The sequence below is a fragment of the Aquila chrysaetos genome, chromosome 5 (genome assembly GCF_900496995.4).
Source record: "Aquila chrysaetos chrysaetos chromosome 5, bAquChr1.4, whole genome shotgun sequence".
Taxonomy (NCBI): Eukaryota; Metazoa; Chordata; class Aves; order Accipitriformes; family Accipitridae; genus Aquila; species Aquila chrysaetos.
Window position 1 is genome coordinate 11,148,749 of NC_044008.1, and position 19,800 is coordinate 11,168,548.

At 36.7% G+C, this 19,800-nt stretch overlaps 1 protein-coding gene across 17 annotated transcripts in view; it reads left to right on the forward strand.

The window, feature by feature from the left end:
- Window positions 1-19,800, forward strand: part of CACNA2D1 (calcium voltage-gated channel auxiliary subunit alpha2delta 1) — a 436,639-nt gene that overhangs the window by 155,732 nt on the left and 261,107 nt on the right. The gene's annotated exons all lie outside the window — the stretch shown is intronic.

The following is a 19,800-nucleotide window of genomic DNA, read 5'->3' on the forward strand; positions in this document are numbered from 1 at the left end:
GTTCTCCCAGAGGCACTACCACCATCACTGATGGGCTCGGCCTTGGCCAGCGGCGGGTCCGTCTCGGAGCCGGCTGGCATTGGCTCTGTCAGACATGGGGGAAGCTTCTGGCACCTTCTCACAGAAGCCACCTCCGTAGCCCCCCACCTCGCTGCCAAAACCTTGCCATGCCGTGCAACCCAATACAGCAAAAAATAAGTGGATATAAGTTAAAAAATGTAAGTGGAAGATAAAGAAATTTGTATGTGAGCATGCAACTGGTTACTCTTTGGTGTTAGTTGAGATATTCCTGAGGGCTCAGTACAGTTTTGAATGTTTAGTGCTAGTCCAGCGAACCGAGGTTGTTTAAGCATATGACTAATGCTAATCGTATCAATAGAACTAATCATATTAGAAAATTAAATATGACATAAAGGTTTTTTCTAGCAGGAGCCAGGGAAGTGAGCTTTGGGTGAGTGAGGCTAGTTGAGGCCATTATGGTAACGGTGTCTGTCTCCCGAGTTCCCCTCACGGGGTACCTGCATTTTGTGAACACCTTCAATTGAATGCAATACTGATGCAACCAGAAAGCTTTTAATTTCTGCTGTGTCCACTAGGAATTCTGAATTTTCAGTTGAATATCTCTGGTGTGGAAGTGGGTCTCATTTGTCATTGTAAATCTTGTTTAGTTTTGTCATGCTGAGGATACAGAGCAGTGAGTAGAGCAGATGGCCTTGCGGATAAGTAAATAGTAACAACATGATGGATAGCAGTTGCTCTGAGATGGAGACAGTTTCAGATCTATGTGAAATATATTCACTTCGTGAGTTTAAATGTACTCAATAGCCTTTTACTGCTGAATGTTTAAACTTCCTGTGTGAATTTGTTATCAGACTTCTGCCTCATGCATTTTTCTAAAACGCTTACTGCTATAAATGAAGATGCAGTGTGGTTATTGCAGAGATGGGTTTTATTTTCTGGTGCATGCTAACTGGTATGTGAATATTGGATCTGCAGTATTATATTTCTGTAGATACCTGCAGTCATTTTGTTGATTGAAATCAGATCTAAAATAATTAAATTCTGTTTATCTACTTTCTGTATTTCAGATGGTATCGACTGGGAAATAAACCATTGACTTTTGCCCCAGATATAAAATTAATAAATACTAAAAATTGCCAGTATTTTATTTGCAAACCTTCCTCCTCCCCTCCTTCAGTTTGGTCACTCAGTTTTTTAAACCTTTCCTGCTTTTTAGTCTTGAATGTCTTTAGTGGTGTCTATCTATTTGTCCAACCTTCCTGAGCTTTCTCTTACCTCAGTACTTCAATGTTTACTGCTGAAATTTTGTTGTTACTCTCTTTTGGCCTAATGAGCTTCCTCACTATCATTCACTTTGCTTTTCTTCTCTCTAACAGAATTGCTTTTGTCAGTTTGAGGTCCAAGGAAGTATAAAATCCTCTCCTCAGCTGCCCATAGTTCTGATGACGTTTTCTTACCATAGCGGGAATATGGGGTGGAAAGGACTGTGATGACCCCTTAGTCCTTTCTGAATGTGACCATCTGCAGGGCTAAGCTAGTGCAACAGCAAAGGAATACCATGCTGTGAAAGAATTTCAGAAAATTAGTTTCTTGGTGGAGCAAGAAAGGACTTGAGCCTAAGAGTGGGACTATTCACAGTATAATGAACTTAAGCAATTTCGGTAAACGTAGTAGAATATATTCTTACCTGATTGTTGACCATTATATTTCTTTCAAAAATGTTGCTAGCTTAGAGAAAACAAGGAAGGTATGGATTACAAAGTACCTCCAAGCAGAATATTTCTTTACAGAAAGAGTGAATACTCCTTTAAGAGTTTTTTGTACCAAGTCTTTGTGAGAGCGACTTGGGAAATTTTGTATGACAGCTTAAAATGGGACATTTGGGGCTAAATGAAATCAGTAAATCCGTCTGACACTTCTGACATTGAGGGTGGTAGTAACTGGTAATTATATGATCCTTTTCTGTTTATGAACTACTAAAAGAGATCTTTCAGTGTTTCTATAAAAATATCAGATAATGCATTTATAGATTTAAACTCTATGTGAGATGTGTTTTTCTTTTACATTTTACTCTGCTATGTCACTCTTCAAATAGGGAATTGCATGACTTCCCTAGAAAATGAAAACTACTATAACCACTCTAGCAATGTACCGAAAACACTTTACTAAATTCAGAATAGAGCATGGTGCTTGTTCAAAGTTTTTACAATTTAATATAAGAAACAAACAGAAGTATATTACAAGTCCATAATACTATCGATTCCAAAATTTAGGAAGCAGTGAAGACTAAATGTAGACTGTGGATTACTCGATTACAAAGAAGCCTTTTGTTTGAAGCTACCAGATTGCTTTCACTGACAAGGGAGTAAGGTAAAGCATATCATCATCTAAATTTTAATTGCAACTAAAAGTTGCATTTAAATTTTTCATTCATATGGAGGATAAACTTGTAAAATATTATTTGAAATATTTAAAATATTTATTTCAAGATGAGGGGGATATGCTAAAAAATAAAGCTACTTTCATGGTACAAACATTCTTATATATGCAACTTCATAGACATCTGTCATCCTCTGCCGTTTTGTTGAAGCTCTCTGTGACACAGTGAATTCCACATAGAAACATCTTACCAGGGAGAAAGGCTGAACATGTTTGAGGAGAAAATGGGAATGATGCTAACAAAGTCTGAGGGAAGTCAGGTTTTGATTGGTCAATATGCCATAAGACATGACTGACAAGGTAAATACTAAAACCGATGAAACTCCTGTTCATCATGGTGAACTCTGTACATCTCAGAATTTTTTGAATCTGCTATCTAGTAGTCAGGTTACAAGCAAATGTTGCATCTTTTTGTCTAAAAGCCAAAGGCTGACTTGTTCAGAGAAATCAATAAATTAAAGACTAGTTAAATTAAATTATTAACAAGAATAATAAGAATAAATTAAATTAATCCATAAATTAAAGACTAACGCCTATATTGAGAGGTACTATCAGGAAAATAATGCTACCTATGTTGCCTCTCACTTTTTTTTGATAGTTTGAGTGGAAGAGGTAAATGAATGACCAAAATACTGAGCCTTTAAAGTCACCTATGCATTAGGGTGTTGTCAGTTACAGAACAAGTGAAAGCATGAATATTTCATATCTCTTTGGCATACAACCTGTTTTGCATAGATGGCAGCTGGAGGTTCAAAACAGAGTGTTACTGCTCCACCACTGTCACCATAGTTTAGCAGGTAAATAATGCATGAACTAAGAAGAGTTGACAAGGGAGACAGTAATGATATATTGGTTCAAAAGTCTGTCTCCTCAAAAAGCACCTAGGAATGATTTACATCAGACTTATCATTTATTTCATATGACTGTTTACAGAATATTCATGGATACAGTCTGTAATTAACCTAAGGAATTAACAGCTGAAGGATGTGGAAGGCAAGTAGCTTAGCAAAGTTTCAAAAGAACCCTAATATTAGTATATATGCAGCACCACTTGCAAACTTTCCATCTTAAAATTGTGACAAGTATTAATCTGCACTATTTGGGATGCCAGATCCTGGATTTATCTCTAGGAAAACAAGTTCCTTCATATCCTACCCCAAATTACCCAGTTCAGTCTAGTTGCAGTACTAAAGATCACTCTGGTTTTCCATGATTCATCCACCCATTACAGAAGGTTGGCTGCCTGTCGAGATGGAGTCATAATATCCTCTTACATTGATTGTTTTTTAAATTTAATTTCTTTTTTTTTTTTAAATCCAGGAGGCATTCTAGAAGCATTGCCTAACTAAGCAGGGAACATCCTGGCAGGTGTGTTATGCAAAGGCAGGCCTGGTAATCTGTGTTATCAGCATTTTTTGCATAATGTGACATCTGATTAAAATGCTGACAGACACAAACTAGTAACACTGTGTTTGTACAGCACCAAGCACAATCAGCTGTTTTACAGTAAGAATGTACAGTCCTCAAATATAGAAATGAGTATAATGGCCCATATACAGTGGCTGTGGAGCAACTGGGGGTCAGAAACCCTAATGACATGCTCATCTTCATCCTGTTTGGCAAAAGTATTAAGATCTTTTTGTGAGTTAATTTAAAAAAAAAAAAAACAAAACACACAAACATCCTCTCCCTGTTTGTTGCTCACAGACTGCTTAACCCATAAAGGTTAATTTGTTGCGCTAGTGCTTTGTTTCCTGTTTTGTTTATGAGATCACTCTCTGTAGTGACATCTGCATACATTAACTAGCCCAACACATTTTGTGTTATCTGGCAGCTTCTTTAATTACTGGTCAGGCATCACTTTTTAATATTGCAGCCAAGCAAAAATGTATTTGTTCCATTAGGATTTTTAACATGAGCCTGTAATATCTGAGCCTCCCTAGAGAATCCTTCCAGCCAGGGCTCGCCAATAAACTGCAGCCGCTTCGTTGCAGCCTGAGGTATCGACAGATGCTTCGAACTGGAAGCGTAATACGTAGTACCTGCTGTGAATAGAAAATCACTGAGGACTGATGGGACATTCTTTAGGCACAAATAAGCTGTGCTGATTGTCTTCACATCTCGTAATGGGAGATTGTGATGTGATTTTTCCTTGTCTATCTCGTGGTGGGTTTGAAACTTTTTTTTCCTTGAGATGTGCAAGATACAGCAATGACTTACCAGGATTACAGTATTGAGCACGTGCAGTGCAAGTAATTCATTACACTGACAGCAATTCCCAGCTAAAGAAGAAAATCATGTGCTTAACACAAAGAAACAGAAAGTGGCAGTAGTGCCAGTAGGAATGTGGCAGGGCCAAACAAGATGTGAGCAACACAACAGAGTGGATTAAAACATTCATGGTTGTAGTAAATACTGTATACGGTAGTCAGAATAAAATAAGACAGTAGACTATATCATGCGGTCAATGGACATGTGGAATTGTTCTTTATGATTATGAAGCGTCGCTGTTGAATATCTAGGGAACCAGAGGTCCAGCATGTGCTATGGGCTCTGTAAATACAGAACAAACATACCTCTCCTTCTCAGAAGAACTCACAGCTAAGTGTTGTATCTTGTCCTGATTTCAAGACCTGTTTCCTAGAAAGCAATGGGATTTTGCTTAAGTGTGTGTTTAAACCCTACTGACTCCAAGTGGAGAGTCAGAAACATACACTTCTGCTGAATAAGGAGGGGTTAAAAGAAAAGAAAAAAAGCCAAACCTTTCAGTCATGGAGAACTTGGCAAGGAAGCTCCAGACTGCAAAACAAAATCCAGAGGTTGTGGGACTGTGTCAGTGTCCCACACCAGCATTGCATGCACGCCTGGGGGAGCTGGTACTGCTCAGACTGTTCTCTCCTGGAATTCAGAGTGTTGCTAAGGCTAGGGAAAATTACTTTTCCTCTGCTCCCTCCTCCAATCTATTTTACCATCTTTTTTTATTCATTGTCCAAGTTAGAAAGAGACTTAGTTCTGTTAAATTCCCTGTTACTGAGAAAAGCATTCTTACTGTAAAAGGTGAAGTCCTCAGGCTGACCTGGAAGAGATTGGTCCACCTCAGTTGTGTGAGTTAGTATCACTGCTTGTTTCAAATAACTTGTGGCCATATTGGCAAACTCTGAAAGTCATCTGCAGCTGCTTTTTACTGTGATGGGTATACGACACCTTTGTCAAGACACTGATTTATTATCCAGCCTAATGGCTATTTCTGGTGGGATTTGCAGTTTACTGCCAAAAGTTATGGAAGCAATATGTTCCAACCGAATAAACAGGTTAGAATTAGGCTCAGATATATATTCAGTTAAAAACTGAGCATGATTCTTCTGAATATTGGGAACTATATAATAAGTAGAACTCGGTCAGTTTCTGTAGCATGGCTTGATTCTGGTTTTTATGTAGAAGCTTGTAGAAACTGCTATTTTTGAGGCACCATGATGATGATGAATTTCCTGAAATATTTGTAGTATGTATATACATTGTAAAGAAGATTCAGAAGAATAGGATAAATGTGGTGTCCACATAGTAGTTGCTCATTCATACAATATTTTCTTTTTTGTTTTGAATAAAGTAACTATCCACTTGTACTATACTCTTGAAACAATCTTTTATTTTCTGACATCCAAATCAGATCCTTATACATACCATTAGATGAATAAACAATGACAGAATAAGAATAGACCGTGATAAAGAACCTGACTATGTTAAAGCAAAGAGTAGAACATAAAGGGCACATAAAGACATTGTTGTTGTTGTTACATTTGAGTACTATTTTTTGCGCACAACACTCTGCTGTACCAGATGGACTTGAAAATTAAATTCTTCAGTGAAAAAAAACTTGAGGAAGGGAAACAGTAAGAAATGCTGTGTGAAATATAATAATTATAATATTGATAAATATAGCAGCATGTATAGTTACGATAGTTATTCATCTTTTCTTCCAAATGAAGATGAACTCAGCTTCTCTCAACTGGAATTTGTTGCAAGCACTCACAAGTGATAGATTACTCAGTTCTCTTTGTTTTTTTCTCCCCTCTATCAGGGAGATTATTCTGGGTTGTTTTTTTTCCCTTACAAATACTTACAGGAAACTCAGAGATCCATGCAACTGGGTCTTTTTTGACTACATTAGCATTTAGAATGGAGATATTTTTTCAGCAGCCAAATCTAGTTTTATGCAATCTCTTCTGCTTTGATTCCTAATAAGATTTTTAACACAATGAGTATTTGGCAGGAGGCAGATTGACTTGGTACCTTTTTCTGAGGTTCAAAGGAGCAAAAGTTTCCATTATCTGAAGAATTAGTAGTGCGATTAATAGACAGGATTACTAGTGCAAATAGTAATCTTAGCGCAGAATTGGGATATTTCTCTTATGGAGTATTTGTGAAGACTTAGAAAGAGGAAATGTATATTCTAGATGCATTTCAGCATCAGTTAATTTGTATCATTTGAGAGTGCCATGAATGAAAAGGTTTGTGAATACAGCAGTATAGATAGGTGTCAAGAGTCTTCTGGTCTGCTTTGTATCAAGACCTTTCCATCTTTAAAGACTGTCATTCGGTGGATGGCAGCTGACTGTGCCACCGAGGCTCATTTAGGGGATTTAAAAATGGAAAGGTTGAACAGGAGCAGCATACTTCTACAGCTGACAGGCTGGTGATTGGGTTACAAGAGCTCTGGCTGATGCACTGGTATTTCCATTTTGCATGCTATTACTGTGGATCAAGTGAGGGATAGAGAAACACCATTAATTAGGGCTCTGACTAGGAGCTTCAGCAACAGTGCTGCCTGTTAGAGGCACGTGAAAATAGACAAAGCAACACAGGAAAGTACCAAGCTTTTGGGGATAAACAAACAGTCTGGTAGAAGTAAGATTGCATTGACAATATGTGCAACTCTTATGGGAAAGGAGAATGGTGTTTCCACCATACACAACATTTAGTAGTTCATCAAGGAAAGGAATATTCCTTTACTATGATGAATTGGGCCATGTGTCCTAATGCAGGAGCTGTAGTGGAGATCCTTGAGTACCAGACTAAGGCATGTCTGAACCATAATGTGGCAGTTGCCAATCTTGAATGAGGCCAATGGTTGTTCGTTGTAGGATCCTGTCTATGATAGTGACTGGCACCAGCTTTTTCAAAGGAAAGCTTGAAGGTGGTTATGGGATATTCAAATGGTAAGGGAATTTCTTCTAACCATCAACTTGTAGCTGACTCATACCATGAGTGGGAGAATGTTTAAAAAGCTAAACTCTTAGAAGACTTGCAGATGTCACTGAAATCCACTGTAAAATGGACAGGTCTCCCTAAAAGCAGACTTCTCTCCAATGTAATATCTTTCTTTGGAAGTTGTTTCTTGTCACAGCTGATGTTTCAAAAGAAGAAGGACTTTAAATCCACAGAGAGAGTAGATCTGCAGGAATGGCTCTCCTCATGCATTCAAGTGGCATGGCATGGCATTGAGAGGCCACCATATCAGTTCAGCCTGCAAGCAGCATCCAGAAATGAGGATTTGGCTCCTCAGAGTGGTGCATTTGGCTCTCTGCATGCAGATGATGGCTGCTCACTAGCTGAAGAACCATGGAGTGGAGGTGCCCTGTGTGGCTGTGAGAGCTGCCACATTAAAAGCAGCAATTTCTTCAATCACTTCCCTTTTAAAGTGTCAAATCCTTTAACATATTAATAGTTAAGCACTGATTAGAGGCAATAATTGAATGTGCTGGGCAGCTAGGAGTCCCTAGGCAAAGTCAAAAAAATGTTTAACTGTACCGTTGAGGTCAATTATTAGGTAAAACTTATTTATGAGCAGTTTACTGTCATTAAATGTTTCAAATAACTCCACAGAGTATTCTTGAAAGGCTACTGCTGCCAGTCAATGGTTGCACACACAAAGGTGAGAACAGACTGGAGGGGTGAAATAGCCTAATACAGTAAGATGAAGAGGAAAAAGGCTGGATTGCCCAGATAAGGCAAACTAGATGAACAAACTGTCATGTAAAGAAAAGCCTTTATTTTTCTCCCTTTATAAAATGTTACACAACGTGATAGGGAGAATTTACATTTTCCTGAAGATGAATACGATTTTCAGCCACACTTCTCATGAATATGGAAAACTGGCTGTACTTTTATTGCTCTATTCATAAAATATGCATCTGTTGAGTTCCTGTTTTCACTGTATGAAATACGAATTGGAATTTGTAATTTCTTCATTTATTTTGTAAATTTTTTTTTCTTTTAATAAGGTGTTTTAATATAATTATTTAGAATGTGAATCCTGTCATGATTAGTTATGGAATAAGTTGCCTTTAGGAGAAGCATTTGCTTCTATTACTGCCCTGCTGCCAGTTCTCCTATGACTTGAGAGTAAAATGCTTGCAACTCTCATGCAGGCTGGGGAATTGAGCTATTGAATCCCTCTTTCTTGACATCATGATATTATCCCTTCTCCCAGAAAACATTTTGCAGACTACCTAATTTTCAAAACCCTAGGTAGATGTAAGCCTTGGAACATGGAAAAGAAGATCCTTTGAGGAAAGTGGTCACCTTTGGAAATACCAAGAATTTTGGGTGCCTCAAGAGAGCAGTTTCCCCACCAGCTCTACTCCTGACCTGCATTTCTTAGTGCATTACAAGAAACCTATCCGTAAGACAAGAACAATCATTGCATTCATTTTCTTACACAAAAAAAAAATGGAGCACGCAAAAAGATTAGTTAATTATCATAGCCATTAATTTCTGAGTAATCTCACACAAAAAACCCGATCGTGTACTTGAAAGGTAATATAAATATTTTTATTGCTTGGTATTTTATTACTATATTTATATATATTGACATATCACCATTTACTGTATTACATAAAGGAGCAATTATATTAAATCAGAATAAAATTTGCCAGGAAGGTTTCTTCATTCCCTTTTAAAAGTCCTTGCTTTGAAAGAAATAACCTTGTTAAAAGGTGTGTAATTTTTTAAATGTTACAACACCAGTTTCCCTGTAGTGTGTAGTTGGAGCCAAAGTAATAATGAAAGTACTCCAAGTACTGAAAGTAGCCAAACTACATGGGGACTATTCATTATGATTTTGAAATTAAATAATGATAAATCTTCACATTCAGTTCCTATGAAAAGGATTTATGTTGTGTCATTAACTGCCTCTTGTAATATTTTCTGTTTTGACTCTGCAATGAGTAGGAGATAAGGAAAAGAGATTAATTTCTTCTGTGAAATGATTCTTTAGAAAATTTGCTTTCAGTAAAAATGAATGTGTAATGTTTTCCTTAGTAGTGATAGTTACCATAATTTTGCACATAACTTGCTGGGTTTACTTAGATTACTCTGTACATATGCTTGGTCTCAAACTCGTATGAATCCACATGGTGGATTTCAGCGAGTGTTGTATCAGAATCTTAAATATTATTTTCAAAATACATATTTTTCAAAAAAAAAAAAAACCTCAAGTAAATTACAAATGCAAATTCTACAGAAATTTCAATGAACTTGTCATAAAATTTTAATTGGAATAAACAGCAGATGCATGTCTCTTCCTGTGATGGAGAGATGGTCACAGACATATTCTGAAAACCTCTGTCTTTGAAAACTTCCCATTTTTCTCCTGATTTTTCTGTTTCACATTTCAAACTTATTTTAAGTTTGTTGAAATTTTTAAGAGGGATATATTGTCATTATTGAAACTTAGTAATATATTTCATGAAACCTGCATTTGCTCTCTCTACAGTGGTAGTTTTTTGATAGCATATGCAATTATTTCTTTGATTCTGGACCCTTTAAGAAGACAAATTAATTACATAAGCTATCAAAACACTACCACTGTAGAAAGACCAAATGCAGGTTTCATGAGATGTACAGAATGTGAATTTTTAACAGACTGGGAGTGTTTATTGAAATGCAGATTCTTTCATTTTCAGTATACTGTTGAAATTTTTCACAGAGAAAGGATAAGAGGCAGTGGATAAAACTTGTACCATGAGAAACTGTGATTAGATATGAGGAAAAATAATTTTAAGAAGAAGGATGGTCAACACTGGAACAGGTTACCAGACATATTTTGGAATCTCCATCCTGGAGATAAATCAAAAAAACAACTGGATATAACCCTGAGCCACCTGATCTGACTTTGAAGTCGACCCTGCTCGATGAGAGCACTGGAGCAGGTGACCACCCGAGGTCCCTTCCAAACAAATTATTTTGTGATTCCTGAAATCCGTCTGGGATTAACTGAGTGTAATGTGCCTCTCTGCTTATCAAAAAGATTGTTATATTCAAACAAACAAAATAGCATCTTCAGAAGAAATTCTTCTAACTCCTGAAAGGGAATCGTTATCCATCATGAGGGAAAAGATGTCTAAACACAAAGACAGGAGTAAGAAAATAAATAAATGTCATTGTTATCGCAACAGCCCTTTGCCTTTCAGAGTTGAGCACAAGATAGAGTGTCTGTAACTTCCACAGATGACAATTAAAGAAAAGAATGAGGAGGGATAAAGTCTATAGATTCCATCAACAGAGAAGATATGATGCATTGACAGTAAATCAATAGCTATATTAGACCTTAAAAACAACAAAGGAAATGTTCAGAAGATGACTCATTTTAGTGAAAGAAAGTGACAAATGCTCTCAGCTTAATGACAAATATCAAATGTTGTTAGGGAGAGTAAGTTCCGAAGGCACAGATCAATATTACCTTAGACTCACAAAGCAGAAAATATAGAATCAAAGTTAAACTGTCAGAAGACCCAAATCTCTCAAAATACAGAAAATTCACAAAAGAAGACAAATGTATTGTAATTCTGCCCTAGAGCTATAACCTTAAAAAACCCAATCCAAACCAAACCAAAACTCACCACCAGAATTCATGTTCTTATTCATTCTAGCTCCATAGCAGCAATCTTTATCGTCTGACATTCATCCCTTTCAAGAGCAAAACTAGGGATCTACATATGGAATATAAATGGGATTTAAGTAATCCCCATGCATTCTTGCAGAGTGGTGTAGGCTCATGTCTCTAGTTTTGTATCTAGAGTTATTGCTGACACTGGGAGAGATCCAGCTTCAGTTATAGATATCTACGTTCAGTCTGGTGAGACATTCTGCTCACTTTTAGGTGGACACGTTCATTCAGTTGAAGTGCTGTCTGGACACCAATGACTGTGATCATTATATCTCCACTTGCACTAGAGGAGGATAAATACCTAAACCAAAGTATCTTAACCTGAGGCTACATCACAGAATCATAGAACAGTTGAGGTTAGAAGGGACCTCTGGAGGACATCTGGTCCAACCCCCTTGCTCAAGCAGGGCCACCTAGAGCCAGCCACAGTTCCAGAAGGTTAAATACTGCCCTTCCAGTTGAATAATATCATATTCTGAAAGTACCGTCATTTCAAAGCAGTAAAGGACTTGAACTAGGGACTTATGAGATATAAAGATGGCAGACTAGGAGTGGCAAATCTTCCCAGTGATTTTCTGTGGCCATTTACAGCATGTTATGAAGATGGACTTGTAATGATTTGTTGCAGACACTTTCCTCTAAAACTGAGACACACGGTTTACTGAGGACATGAGATAGGCTTGGACTTGCTGTTCAGCTTGCAAAAAGTAGGACTGAGGTGGTTGTGGAGGTTGTGGTGGAAGGCTGACTGAAATATGTAGTTTCTCAAATGACATGGAGAAGGTGAATTTGAAATTATTTGATATTTTTTTTAAGTATTAAGAATGAGGAAGGACCAAATGAAATTATTGTATTGGCTTTGTTCAAAACAAACAAAAGATACTTTGGTATTTCTTCACAGAACACAATTAGATTGTAGGTTGTTGTGAATGTCAAAATATAAATGGATTAAAAAAGCTGTTCTATCAAAGATTTTTAAATACTGTGATGCAGGTAAAAATTCTAGATCAGGAGGTTCACTCCTTTCAGAGACAGGCTTCTAGGCTACTCCAACTTTTGTTCTAACCAGTACAGACCTGCATAATTTCCATTAACTAATAGTTCTTCATTATTGAGTTATGAATGCAACTAATCTGTGTTTAAAAACAGTGTAAGAATCTTATTACAAGGATATTTATAGGAGAAATGTAAAGATGACTGTGAACTTAGTAAATCTACTTAGGATTTATCTGGGTAAATGAAGAGAAAGAGCCCTGTTTTCCTAATTGGGGGCAAGAGGTGGCAGGATGACTATGAAAAGAGAATAACAGATGTAATTCTTTGTGAATGGGAATTTTTCAAATATAAAATATTTTAACATGCCGTAATTGATGGAACTCAGGTGTTTGCTTTAAAATGCCACAGAAGTATTACTCAGAGAATAAAATGAGCTATAAAGATTTTGAAGGTAAATGTGACAAAACCAGATGTGCGTATTTGTTGCATATTCCTCCTTTTCAATCTCAATTAGCTGTATTCAGGTAGCAATTCAGAATAAGTCTACAGTTATTGTTCTACAGGGAGGCATGCCTGTTTTTAAGTACTGACCATTATTTTAATGATATAAATCTATTTTTGGTTACTTCTATCAGAAATTTTCACCGTTTTTTCTGAGCTTTTCCCCCACAGTTGAATAAGGCTGCATTTTTTAAAACATTTAGACAAAAGTTGTTTAGTCATTTTCAGGAACAAAGCTGGAAAACAGGATAAACCGTTTTTGTCTCCATGTTAGAAAGAGTTGAGAATTTATCTTTGAAGCCTTTTTCACTTGTGCTTTTGGAACAGAAACTAGTACTGCAGGGAAGGATGGCATTTGAATGTGCCTGTTGGTATCCTTGTGTAAATCTAATAAGTGACAAAGGACCAGAAAAAAATACTTATTTTTGATCAGTTCTACACATTCATGCTGGAGTATGTCTTAACTCTTAGACCTGATCAGGTCATTATGTCAGGCTGCCACAAACCAGAAATGGCTTCAGTCTCAAGTCTCCTTCCTGTGGTTTGGGCTCAGTTTATACCAGGTACCAGTACTCTAATCCAGATTTCTTCCTAGTTCTCTTGCCCCCCTTGCTAGCGTCAACACAAATAAAAAAGACAGTCCTGGAAAGGTAAATTTAATTCAGGCATTGCTTAATTTTGAGTGGTCTTTTAACATCAGTTATTTTGTGTGTGGTGGTACATGCGGTGCCAGAACAAATTAAAGTTTATTAGTATCTCATCTGAGTGGATTCACATTTTTGTCACAGTGCTTGTTGTATTATTTTTCTTTATAGGTCCATGTGGTCACAGCATCGACATCTTTTCCACATAAAAATACAAACTGTTAGTTCATATGATGTTATAGAATTTTTCACTTGCCTCATGTTTATGCAGCCATTGTTACTATAAACATGCCTTTTCATAAAGGATCTTTTTAAGCTCATCTGCATTAAATTTCCTTTCTTCATTTTCTTGCAGGAACATTGTGCCATATGTCAGGCACATACATCTTCCTTTTGCCATTTCCTGACTTACGTTCTTACCTGCAACTACTTATACATATATATGCATAAATGTAAGCTTGCCATTCATCAACTGAAATTCAGTTGGAGGTGTCTGCTTCACTTACATTTCAAAAATAGAAATAATTAATAACTCAGATTTGTAGAACTAACTGCAAAATAATACAAAACTATGCTAGTTTTTATATTTCATATACAACATTTTTTAACATTTATCACTCTTGCATCGCTAAACCCAAATGATATCTAGAAATGTCACCTTCAGAATGATAGAAAGCTTGTATCTATAGACTAGATAAATAACGAAAAATACATTAAATCTGCTACTGGTATAGAAAATAATATGCTGTCCTTTTTTAAGCTGTCTATTCCACAGTTTGGTGGTCAAACTTTTGGTTGTTAGCTTGGTTTTATTTAGGTAGTTGCTTATGTGAAACCAAATAACATCTAATTGACATTTCTGAAAATTTTGGAATATCATTTTAGCTTTCGGAGATTTGGATTACTGAGCAGAGAGAAAGTAAATGGTCAGAGACATCTGAAAGTAGTTTCAAGTGAAACTTTGTCAGCCTAGAGAGTGAATTTCAAAATGACAGAGTGCAATACCATTTAATACCGTGCTGAAGAAGGGGAATTTATGGGTGAAAATATATTTTTCAGTTTTATTTTTTCTGCTTGACTACCTATATACACATTGTATTTTTTTTCACAAATATCTAGTTTTCTCAGTATAAGGGGAAAAAATATACTTTTATGGTCTTTTCCTGATTTTTTAGTACTTGACTTGGCAACCTAAATATTAATGTTATTCTAGCACTTTTAATCATAAGCAATGAATATTCTGTGCTGGAGCTCTGTAACTATCATATGTCTTTAGAATAACATTGGCTAAATTAACAAAGAGTAGAGAAAGAGGTGGGAAAGGGAGAGAAGGTGATGTCTATGAGTATCTGTAATGTTTTCCAACCTCTGATAAGCATTTCACGGGTCTAAAGCTAGTCCAGAGTCAACTCATTGAGAGGTGTACTGGGGATGCAGGATCTCAGCACCAACGGCTTCACTCTACAGATGGAGTTTCTTTCCCTGCTCCACTGTAAAATGCTACTTGCTAATACAGATATAACAATAAAGAGGTAGATATCTTGATAAATGTAAACATTCGGGGGGAGGGAGTTTATCCACAAAATAATACCCATATAAACCAAGCAAAAAATTCTGTTCCTTGGTCCTTGTGGTAATAACAGCTCAACATTCAACTATTCATTATATTCATTCATATTTGAGTTTTAAAACTACACTGTAATTGTACTTATAAACAATAAGAAGTCAATAAGAAAAGCAAAAAGGCCCAATAACAATTTACTTTTTCAGTAAGGCAAAGCTTTACTGAATTTTTCATGATCCCTAAAACTAGGGTTTTGCTAATGTGCAGTCAAAGGGGGAACTTGAAATCTTAAATTTAGCCCAGGGAGAAAAAGATTTTGAGATATAATTTATATAACTGACTTTCTGAGCACTGGATGTGATGCTTGATTACTCCTGAATACTCAAAATGGCTCAGAGTTTTTATGCCTTATATTGAAAATTCTGAGTGGTTGAAAAGTTGAAAACAATGCGTCTGTCTCTGTGAAAATAAGCTGGTTCTTCAGTGCTGGGGCTATGCTCCAGGCTGAAGTAGGAGGGACTGGAAGCTGTGGAGAAAGGGATCGTCAGGCAAGAAGCGGATTGAGGAGGCAGGCTCTGATATGAGACTGACATACAGGAAAATTTGAAGGCAAGGTAGCTACAGAAGCCGCAGCTGGGACCTGTTTTACCAGCTTTAATTGATACTGAATTATGTCTAATTTGCAGTAACTTGGAAGACAGGAGTAACACATGGACACATCGAGCTGGTTGGTTGGTCTGCTGACTTACACAAGAGTGGGAAAAACAAGACATTTTGAGAGTGCACTCCAAGACTAGACTAGACTAGACTGTACACGAACATGAGGTTATTTTTTATATGCACTTGTATCTGTAAATGTGTTATTATGAAAGATAAAATCAGTGGCATACATAAGTGGATGAAGTGGGATGACAGAGATAGAACAACAGATGGATTGTGCAACTCTTGTACATAGTATTTGCAGTGTTTTCTTTACTTCTGTCTTTGTTGGTGGGAAAGAGCAAGCAAGATAAAGAACATCTTTGTTATTGGACAAAAGTACCTGAAAGGAAGAAGGAGTGCACAGAATGGAAACAGTTGTGTATTACAGTTAGGAGTGGAATAACATAAATTGTCTTCCTGTGTAAAGTGACCTCTTTTGTGGAATGTCCTTTTCACTGGAACACCAAGAATTTTATAGTCTTGGTTGAACTCAGGCAAGATTCTCATTTAACTTCTATTTTTTTGACAGGTGCTAACTTTATTTGCTTAGTCTATTTTTGAGGAATAGTTTAGGGTCAATGGTATTCCTAGATTTATAGGTTTGTGGTAGTAAAACAAGTAGTAAAACAAAGCATATGTAATGTAAATTTGTTTTGATGTAAAATACTGTTTGTTACTGAAACATAGTTCTTGTAAGTATGTTGGGAGTGGGAAAAGGCAGAAATAAACCACATTATCACTAGAAAAGAAAACCCCACACTTGGCCTTATTGATCCATAACTGGAACATTTACAGGTTATTTCTCTTTGACTCGGAGTTGTAACAGCCACTGTAGAAGTGCACTGGCACACAGTGTGGATGTGTTCATTAGCTCCAGCATCTATTTTCTTTGAGCTGTCAGGAACAAGGAAACAAAAGCCAATCTGTTTGTTTGCTATTTCATATTCATGTACTTTCTCCTTTTTAATGGCTTGACTGACAGCCTGGGTATACATTGTCCGATGTCTTCACATCAAGCCTGTGACCTCAATTCACCTATCATTCACTTCCATCATGTCAGCTGAGCCTTTTGTGGGTGTCCATTATTCACACACTATATTGTGTTATGATGAATTACCCTCTTGGGATTTTTAGGACATCTTAATCCCAGTCTGACAGAACTCAGCGATAAATAATCGACAAGCCCCTATGCTAAATGCAAGTACATCAGAAGATGTGGATTTTTGACAGCTTTTACTGAATAAAAAGAAGCAAGAGAGCATGCCTTCAGCATTGTTGAGCAGCTTCCGTCTCTCATTTTCATTTTCATTGGATGCTTTTCTACCAAGAAATTGTATGCAGCAGGGGATGGAGATTCACTATGATTTTTATCCTTAGTTGCTCTCCCGATAAACATAATATTTCATTAAAAAAACAATTATGGTGAATTTATTATAATTTAATCTCACATTAAATCTGGCCTCTTTCTCCATCCATGCATGTTAAGAAAAGAGAACTTTGTCTGAGAAAACATTTGAATATGTATTTCCAGTGACAGCCACGTGTGTCTGTATGCTGTCTGGCATTTAAAGCAAGGCTAATTCCTAGTGCTCATCAAGCTACGCAGGGGTGGAGAGGAAGGAAGATGGACTCTCTGCTTTCTTGTACTGACAGCTTAGGCCTGGCCAGAATTGCAGTGCATAGTGAGCTGACAACTTGCTACCAATTATTTTCTTGCGGAAGGGACTGGAATAAGCAGAGTCAAGGTCTCATTCACTATGTCTGTGCCATGCCAGGCGGTATTAGTGGTGTGATAAAATGTAGTCCCAGAGATATTTCCATCTTTCACACTTCACTGGAGTTTGCCAGGTGTTTTAGCATGTGCTATGGCCCTGAGATTGATTCTTGAGACTTGACAGGGACCACAGGTCCGTTCCTGTGGGTCTCTGAGTTATGGGGGTGGCAGATACCCCAGAGGATTTGGCTGCCGCATTATTTCCATTTGTTGTTTCTGGAAGACAGAACAGTGTGCTTTGTGCTTGCTGGAGTTCCAGGAGTCATCCCTCAACAGCCAGCAAGCTCAAAGTGACCACAAGCTTAGTTTAGAAAATAATGGAATTTGGAAAACCAGAAAAGGTAAAATATCAAAACTACTTTGAGAACAGCTATAACAGAAAAATGCCTTTTTTTCCCCCCTCCTTTTTTTTCCTTTCCTTTTTCTTTCTCCAGTGTTCCAGTGTGTCAGCTAGCTGGAGAAGAAGAGAAAAGAAAAGGAATAAAATTAATTGTGTAGTCCGTAGGATAGCTCCTTCATATCATCCTTTTTAGTCAATTGGAAGTATGTGACACTATTTCTCCCAGAGTGTATCCTTAAGATATTGTTAGCCACACCTGAAAGGACTAAAATTTTAGACTCGCCTGTTCTTTGTATGGAAACTGGTGAAGAATGTCTCTTCTCATTTCATATAAACTAGGGTGAATGGAAGTTCATATTTATTTCTGTAGTACATGCCAGAGGGAAGAAACCGCTGTTTTTAACTGCATTACACTGAAGGGTGTGATACAAGAATTCATGTAAAATACATTGTATTGCTTAACCTGACCAAGATGCAAAACAACTTTCAGATATAGATGAGCCTTACTGTCTGATGTATACGTGCCACTTTTTCTCTGTTCTAAATGTAGCAGAAATTTATCTTTCACAGCTGGCCCTTTAACTGAGGTTTTAAGATCTGTGGTCTAGTTCTTATTTTCTTTGGTCTGCAGGATAAGTTTGATCCACAGAGAACTTAAATCTTAAATGTGTTCTTACTTTCCCCCCCATCCCCCCCTTTTTTTTTTTCCTCTCCCTTTTCCTTTTTTTTCCTTTGGTTGTGGGGTTGGGTTTTTTGGGGGGGCTGTGTGGTTTTTTTTTTTATTTATTTGGTTTGGGGTTTTTTCCCCTTTTTCCTTTTCCTTTTCTGTGCTGTAATGCCTGTTTGGACCAATAATTCTACTATGGATGTGAGGAACTATTTTTTGACAACACTTTCGCCCTTTCAATAAAAGTTCTTCATTCAGAAAAATGGCTGGTTTTAAATTAAAAAACCAAACCCAACCAACCAACCAACCAACCAAACAAACAAAACCCACAAAAAACCCCACAAAAAATTGTTGAAAAAATCCTTAGCCACTTGGATTATAGTTGAATTACTACTGTGTTGATATTTAATTGTAAATGTGTACAGACTACCTAAAATATGTCAAAAGTACAGTAGATTACTATATGAAAATAATTCTCTTGGTGTTTGCTAATAGTTATAAAGCTCATTACAGGCATTCTTTTAAAGTACATTAAAATTTCAATTAAAAGATCCTAGATACATATACTTACTAAGTTGGCAGTTGTGTATTTCTGTTAAATAAATTAGTGGAAATAAAAGAAAGATAAGGCTATTAAAGTCTGAATTCTGTAAAGCTGGGGGCTAAGGTTTAATGTCACGTTTCACTATTTCTTGCATAAGTTGCATTATCACATTTTAGCTGAGGATGCTGTCAGACGTTGCAGGAGAAGCAAATTCTCATCTGCTGAACTGTCAGACACTGCTTTAATTAAGCTACAAAGCAACTCCTCTCTAAATAAAAAATGGTAGGTGTCTCTTCTCGCATTTGAGATCTAAAGCTCAAATTGACAATATAAAGTCAGGGTGTTGCCAGGTTCTATATGATTTGGCGTCATAGGTTAGACAATTGCCGGCACCAATTTATGTGTGTATGTGTGAGAGAAAGAGTCAGAGAACAGTTTGGATAATAGATGATAATGGGTTCAAGAAGAGCTTTGTCTCCAGGATGTTCTTACTAATGAGGAAGCTAAGTAAGAATAGTGATATTTGGAATAATGTTACTTAAGCATTTCTTTATTTCTTGGAAATAATAATCACAGTTTTATTTTATCAGAAACTGTGACTCATTTTTCATATTTCAAAAAGATTTTCATTAATAGATTTTGTGACTGAAAAATTAAAGAG